General features: G+C 36.5%; 1 long non-coding RNA gene across 1 annotated transcript in view; it reads right to left on the bottom strand.

Moving 5' to 3' along the window:
• LOC135197612 (uncharacterized) overlaps nt 1–7,550 on the bottom strand; it is a 221,381-nt gene extending 213,831 nt beyond the window's left edge. Inside the window, exon 1 of the long non-coding RNA XR_010310634.1 lies at nt 7,481–7,550. This is a non-coding gene — a long non-coding RNA (uncharacterized LOC135197612). The remainder of the gene's footprint in view (nt 1–7,480) is intronic.
• Between the last annotated feature and the right edge of the window lie 627 nt (nt 7,551–8,177).

Below are 8,177 nucleotides of genomic sequence, written 5' to 3' on the forward strand. Positions count from 1 at the left end.
CCCAGGTAGGTTTCAGGGAATGTTATATGAGACTAATCAATATTGCCAACTTTCCTAATTTCTTTTCAATTTTCTCTTCCAAAGTTACGAACGACATTATAATGTATGAATAAATGAATTAGGATCATTATCATCTACAACAGTTTTTGACAGGGTGCGTCAACTCTTATCTCGCATCCGGTACTCACGTTTTATTATATATTATATATATATATATATATCTATATATATATATATATATATATATATTATATATATATATAATATACTGCTAAATTTTCTAAAGCCATTTCTTCTATCATTGACATTTAAATTGTATTTCGTGTTTGATATTTTCTCAAATTTGTCGACATTTATCTTATCATTTTATATTCTCCATTATCACTGAAAACTACTTAAAATATTTCCCTTTATTCTTATAATCTTTCGACCTTCTGTTGTAGCAGCAGTACTAGGAAAACTAATCGTATGTTGACCGTTTGTATCATTGTTTTAATAGACTTTCCTTTATATTTCTCAAGCGTTTATTTTCCTTACATTCTTTCCTATTGTATTTTTCTGGTATTTATATCGATTCACAATATACCCTAAATATGAAAAAAAATGAGACAAAATCCTTTGCAATATAAAGCTTCAGTTCTGGGCATAACTTCGGAACTGTTCAAGCGAAATCAAGCAGAAAACTGATAAGATTTTATTTATTATTTCAAACGAAACTTTACCGCAGTGATTTTCCCATGACAAAGGCAGCAGCTTGAAATAAGGTCTAAATTAATGGCCAGATTTGAAAAAAAGATAACTCTAAGAAAAGGCAGAAACCTTGTGACTCAACTGATGAGGTCTATGTATTGAACAAACGCAAAGATTACTAAATAGAAAAGAAGAAGAGAAGAATCGCGGAATTTAAGTTAGAATAACCAGTCAATAATGAAATAAAACTCAGAATTCCGAATTAGGTGCGCTTAGGAGCGGCTCTGGCGCGGTTCGAAATGAATTTGACGGGCTCAGCTCGGCTTATGAGCAGTTCTGAGCATTTCTGGCTGGTTCGTTAAGGCTCGGGCATAGTTCTGAGAAGCTCACTGAGGTTCGGAGCGGCTTCTGTGGGCTCGGCGTGGGTCGGGTGCAGTCTGAGCTGCTTGGCACGGTTCGGAGCGGCTCTGGCGAGCTCGTAGTGGTTTGGAACGGCTCTGGAGGGCTCGACGTGGCTCGGGCATGATTCTGGGCAGCTCGGTGCGGTTAGAAGAGGTTCTGGCGGGCTGGGTACAGTGCGGTCCAGAACAGCTCTGCTCGGTTCTGAGCTGCTTGGCGTAGTTTTGAGCGGCTCTTCCAAGCTTGTCACGGCTCTGGCGAGTTCGGCACGGCTCTGGCGGGCTGGTCGAGGCTCGGGCGTGGTTCTGAATGGCGCTGGCGGGGTCGTCGCAGCGTGTAACGGTTCCGGCTGGCTCGTCGGGGCTCGTAACGGTTCTGGCAGCCTCGTTGTGGTTCTGAGTGGCTCTGTGTGGTTTATCACGGCTCTGGCGGGCTCGTAGCGGCTCGAGCGTGGTTCTGAGTGGCGCTGGCAGGCTCATTGCGACTCGGGTGCGGTTCTGAGCAGCTCGGCATTGTTCGGAGCAGCTCTAGCGGGCTCTTGTGCGGTTCTGAGCGGCTTGGTGAGGCTCTGGCGGGTTTGGTGCAGCTTTGGCAGGGTTGATGACAACCATACAATAAATCTTGCTAAATGTACAAAAAAATTGAGGAAAAAGTATAAGCAAATGAACTAATTTACAAAATAAATTTCCCACGTTAGATTTGGTCTTAGTTTTGATCCGATGGCCTCATGCTGAGCGCTGGACTGCTCTCATTTGCATGCAGGAATGCTTGAGAGAGGCCGTGAAGACACTTAAACCCCAAATGCAGTGAGACTGAGTTTAAGCAGAATGCTCGATTTCTACATCGTCATAAGCATGTCGATATCTTTAATGACAAGATGTTCAATATAGCTACCATGGTACAGTTTCTCTCTCTCTCTCTCTCTCTCTCTCTCTCTCTCTCTCTCTCTCCTCTCTCTCTGTCAGTTTTTGAGTAGCTTTTTTACTTTACTGCGTTGTGATATTACACTGAAAAACAAAACCGTCAGTTCCAATTATGCTAATCTGAGTGGTGCCCGTGTTTAAGATTAAAAAAAAAATAAAATCATAACTTTTCTAAATGACTAGACATGCGTATGACCAGAACACAGTGGAAACACGTAGTTAGTTAGTAGATAAGTATTTTACCTGAACTAATTATCAAGAATATACGGGAGAAACTGAAAATAAAGCACAATCTATAAAAACCTATGAATTTTGGAAAATAAAAACGGAACAAATGTTTATGATATGATGGTCATGGACCAAAAATTCCGTATATATATAAAAAAATTGCATGAGTATATACTTTTCATATTACTTCAAAGCAGACGTCTGAATACGTATTATAAAAATTGCACGAATGATAATTACATCACTCCACGAGGTTCCTGTTGGACTCTTGAAATATTTAATTTTATGATTTGGAAGCTAAAGAAATTATGTTGGACAGTATTTGTGGATGAAAACTTTTATATATATATATATGCTATATATATTATATATATATATATATATAGATATATATAATATATATCTATCCCTATATATAATGGAACCAATCCACCTCTAAGTGTAGTAACATGTTTGAACTGCACCTACTAATAAAATAAACACACGAATTCGGTTTTCAGAGAAAGGGAAAAAGTGTGATCAAAACGGCTATGACGTTTTGGACATTACACATTAAGAAACTGAATTATTTGCCAAGTGTACCTCCCAACAAAATACTTGGATTTCCAAGTTTAACATACCACATCTTTAACAAAATGTGACTGTACACTCTTTAATTTATGTAGACACCTATGCTTGCACTGCATGCAACACTAAAAAAAATATTTCACACATAAAAAAAATATATGGGTTGCCATATGGCATAACACATGCGTAAAAATAATTGAAGATAAACTTATCAGATAGCAGGAATTTCAGAAGTACGCAATCGAACAGCTTATCTAAACCTCAAATAATACTTAGGTTAAATTCTTATAATTTCTAGAGGAATAGTATTATGAACAAACACGTGAAAAAAAAGATATTCTCTCATTAAATATTATCACAGAATACTTTTCGTAGTTCATGTATAACTGAAAAGTTCAGTATAAATTGATAAAATAAAAAATAAAAATTAAGTCTTGCTCTTTCACTACAGTGGCCGGTATGACGACGTTAACCACGGCTTCAGTTCCCTGAAACACCAAATGGAATCCTCGATAACTCATCGTCATGTATTGAATTTTGCACTGCAAAGGAAAGCCGACCCAAAGGGCAAATTAAGATTGCAAATTGAATCAGTGTTTCTCCACTGGGAAATCCTCTCTCTCTCTCTCTCTCTCTCTCTCCTTCCTTCTTTTCTCTCTCTTCCTCTCTTCCTCGTCTCTCTCTCCTCTCTCTCTCTCTTGCTTCATGCTCTCTCCTCTCTTCCTCTCTGGTGATTTCATTACTTTTACTGTATGACTGTTTTCTGTATTTACGGAACGATGGACAAATTAATATCAATGTTTGGTTTTTCCAGAGGCGTGATTAGATAAACAAAATTAGTTGTTATAGTGCTCTTACGATATTTCACAACGTGAAATTACTAACTGCAAGAAAGAAAACAGAGCCAGCAATGATAATAATTCGGAATTATTCACAGTGGAATAAAAGAAAATAATTTACGTCCAAAAATGATAAGGACAGCTTACATAAATGTACAGCTGTTCCTTCTCGTTATTTATAAAACGAGAAAAACAGAACATCTGATCTCGTGCTGCTATCTCGAATAAATAAAGTAAAGAGAGTTAGTAGTAACTTCAAATAAGATGATTCTAAAATTATTCTTATGTCTTTTCCCCTTCTCATATTTTCTCTTAAATCTTCTTCGTAATTTTACTAATCTGCATTCTAGAGATCTCTATTTCAATTTACTTGAAAGAATATATGATACTATCTTGATGGCTTTACCTTAACGTTCTTCAAACCGCTTTTGTCTCGTTATAAATGTGCATCGCTTTGTAGCAGATTTTTTTATTTTTTTCTCTCTCTCCGGTTTGCTATAAATCGTTTGATGCACATTACTTAATCTCATAAGTTCCCTATAAATTAATAATAATAATAATAATAATAATAATAATAATAATAATAATAATAATAATAATAATAATAATAAGCAAAAATAATAAATTACACCAACAAAGTTTCTTAACATTCTAATGCACTCGTAATATCTCAATCCATATTTTTATTCGGTTACACTTCAACTACCTGCTTTGATTCCAAAGAGGGAAAGTCAAGAAATTATATCAACAGAGATGTGGTCACTGTGCAAGAAGATATATACTTATATATACGTAAAGTAAAAAAGAAATCTTTCTATAAGGTAGTAACTTATAATGATTTAAATATGAATTACATACAGTTCCGCCTTTGTTCAAACAGCTTTTGCTTCTTCACTTAATATTAAAATCTTTCGTATTAATGTCAACTACATAAGAAATGCACATAAGACTATGTTGTTTAAGGTGTCCACTCAACAGATAAGTGGATTTATTCGTGAAATTCCGTTAAATGTAACAATAAATACACCGGTGGTAGTGGTGACACTTTTAAAGCATTTATATATTGATCTGAAGCACATCTAAAAGCATTTTTTTATATGTGAATGAATGTAACCTTACTATTATCACCTGGAAGGCTTAAAACCTTTTGAAGCTGCAAAAGGTTTTATGCATGACAAGACTGAATTTCTCTGTGAAATGACGTCCGTATTCGATTCCTTCATTCGACAGCACAAGATAAATTCCCCCTAATCTATTGGTCGAGCGTCTTCCCGATAAAACATTACCTCATTCGGAACAAAATTTCACTTATGTAGAGATGTGATCTTTGGAATCCGAACAAAAGAAAATATAAATTGTGAGATGAGAAGACGTTTTTGGGACAGGAAATGAAGAGAGAATAAGATACAAACGGGAAATACATTCTAAACAGAATATTTCATGTTTTTGCTAGAAATCTTGTGGCATGGGTGAGGGCAAAAGAATCTTGCCTAATGGTTATCTGCTCATAAAATAAGAGGAATTCTGCTACCCAATTGCAAATGTAGCAAAAGAGGGAAATTAAAAAGTATTACCGTCCTTGGTTTGTGTGTGTGTGCGTGTGGGCGTCAAAATATTATCTACATATATTTGTATAAGGCAAGTGGTTATTCACTGGGCTCAACATTCAAAATTCCCTTTCTAACTCCAAGCCTCATTAGCAAGTTCAGTTGAAAAGGAAACTCAAACCGTATTCAGTCAGTAGCTTTCGCTGGGATGGAAGTGTTCCGTGCTGCGAGTCTTATTTCTTATATATACTTATTTCTTTTCAATCAAGTTCTTATGAAGAAAATATGATGCGATTTAGCATTCTTTTCAGCATTTCTTCAAAAGCCGAGGGGGAGGGGATCAAAATCCCAAAATAACTGGAAGTCTTGCACCTCCTCTCTCTCTCTCTCTCTCTCTCTCTCTCTCTCTCTCTCTCTCTCTCTCCATTACAACTGAACGACCGACGTTCTATTCTCGAGCCTGGGAAAGAAAGGTAAAAGGGAATTATCCATAATCCATTATGTATCCGTTGATCTAGGGATTCCGTCGGGTACCTAATTGTTAGACGCCTGTTCAGTGTCACATCAAGGTTGGTAAGATAAAGAAAGAAGACAAGATACGACAGCACACCTGAGTGTTAACAGCTCCGTCAAAAAGTACAGTCAAAGTGGGAAGGTCTCGAAGAGATAATCTTCACCCTTTGCTTTGGAGTGAAACCTTTAGTAAGATATTTATCTCTCTCTCTCTCTCTCTCTCTCTCTCTCTCTCTCTCTCTCTCTCTCTCTCTGCTCGATGTTGAAGTATTCATTACCTTATAAACGAACACATAACTGCTATCCAGAATTGATGCAGCTATTAATATTTAAGCACATCATTACACTTGCAGTCGATAATGAGAATGTTTGCGTCTGCAAGTATATGACTGGAATGTTTTCACTAAACTCAAATTATACCAATGCAAGTATCCAAACAAGTGCATTCCCTCACCAATTACAGATGAAAAGGCTTCCCAGAGTGAGAAACGATACCATAAGGGAAATTACGGAAGGTCCCTAAATACATAGATATGGTAGTGGTAAAGGGGAGAGGGGGATGTGATGGCCATGTCCTTCGCACAACCCTTGGGAGAGACATACATGAGCGTCACCTGGACTCCTGAGGGCACAGTGCAGTTGGTAGATCCAGTCTTCCTTGGATGAGAACTGTGAGACGAGAGGCAGGAGAAATGTGCATTGATTTGTTGTAACAGTGAAAGTATTTGAGACATGAATGGCGGAATTTCATAAGAGGCCCTTGAATCGCTTTGTTGCAGGTGATGTTATTGATGATGATAATGATGATGAAATCGATTTTGTGCCTTTTATCAACGTCACTGGAACGAAATCATTGTTTTGAGATGATGTATAAGTCTATGTTCACTCATTCTTGCTTGGCTGAAACTTAAACAGTTTGGTTATCTGTGATCGCTCTTGTTACTTTTCATCAGGAAAAAAAAACTAAAATAAAACACGCATAATAACAAGAGGCTAAACGTGAAGGTTTTCTTAAATTTTGAAGAATTTAATATTTCATATAGTTGTAGATATCCTTTTAGTCTTAAAGTGTTTATTTAAAAACAAATTGTACATTTCTTGAATTATTCACTTCTTGTAATATTCGCCAAGTTTTTGTTCTATTATGAAAGTTCTAAAAACAGTTAACATAAAGGAAAAGATAATTCTCTCTCTCTCTCTCTCTCTCTCTCTCTCTCTCTCTCTCTCGTCTCTCTCTCTCTCTCTCTTCTCAATCTCTCTCTCTCTCTCTCTCTCTCTAATATATATATATATATATATATACTATATATATATATATATATATATATATATATATATATATATATATATATAATCATCAAAAACATCACCTGCAACAAAGCGATTTATGTCTCAAATACTTTCACAGCTACAACAAATCAATACACATTTCTCTAACTTCTCGTCTCATAGTTCTCATCCAAGGAGGACTGGGTCTACCAACTCCTCGGGCGCCCTCAGGACCCCAAGTGACACTCATGTATGTTTCTCCCAAGGGTTATGGGAAGGACATGTCTATCACATCTCCCTCTCCCCTTGACCACTATCATATCTACTTAGGGACCTTCCGCAATTTCCCTTATGGTATCATTTCTCACTCCTAGGATCATTTAACTCCCGTAGTCTTATGATTATTAACCCTGCCTTACTAACAATAGAACCTTAGTTGATTTCAGCAAGAAAGGAAATAAAAAGTGCATTACACATGTATTAATATAAGTAGTAAAGTACGTACCTGGTAGCTCGTCGACTGAGGCGTCTTGCAGACAAAGCGGAGAAGGGCGTAAGAAGCAAGAACCTTTCTGAAAAACAGAAAAAGTACGTTGTAATGATTAAAACTTGTAATGATCAAATCCTTTTCAACAATTTCACTAAAATATAAACTAAGTATTCCCAATAAGAGGGTAAGCTTCAAGAATTTCTTTACACTTTTGCAATTAAAGTCAGTGTCCATAATAGGAAGTTGTAAAATATGAATTAGTGAACGCGCCAACTTAATCGAAACCAATATGATCAAAGATACTGACCGACCTTTGCCTGAGAAATACGAATATCTGTAACAGTGGTACTGATAATTACAATAGCGGTACTGTCATTGAGAGTACAGATTATCGTTTATATGCTTCTCTCCAAACGGAAAGTAGAAAATAGTACTGTAAAACAAATGGGTGAATAATAAAATTAGCAATGTATTACAAAGATGAAAGTAATGTGTGACTAACTATAAAATATTCTGGAGACGAAGTCTGGACCCATGACTTAACTGATTTCCTGTTGATGTAGTCGTTTCTGGTCAAAGACACTTACTTGGACGGTCACTAAATCATAAGGAATCTAAGGATGTTCACCTTTCTTTGTGTGTTACACACACATTGCCCTCGTGAAATGTCCACAACACATCTGAGATATGGTTTGCCACTTATCACTATCCT

Source organism: Macrobrachium nipponense, chromosome 21 (genome assembly GCF_015104395.2).
Source record: "Macrobrachium nipponense isolate FS-2020 chromosome 21, ASM1510439v2, whole genome shotgun sequence".
Lineage (NCBI taxonomy): Eukaryota > Metazoa > Arthropoda > Malacostraca > Decapoda > Palaemonidae > Macrobrachium > Macrobrachium nipponense.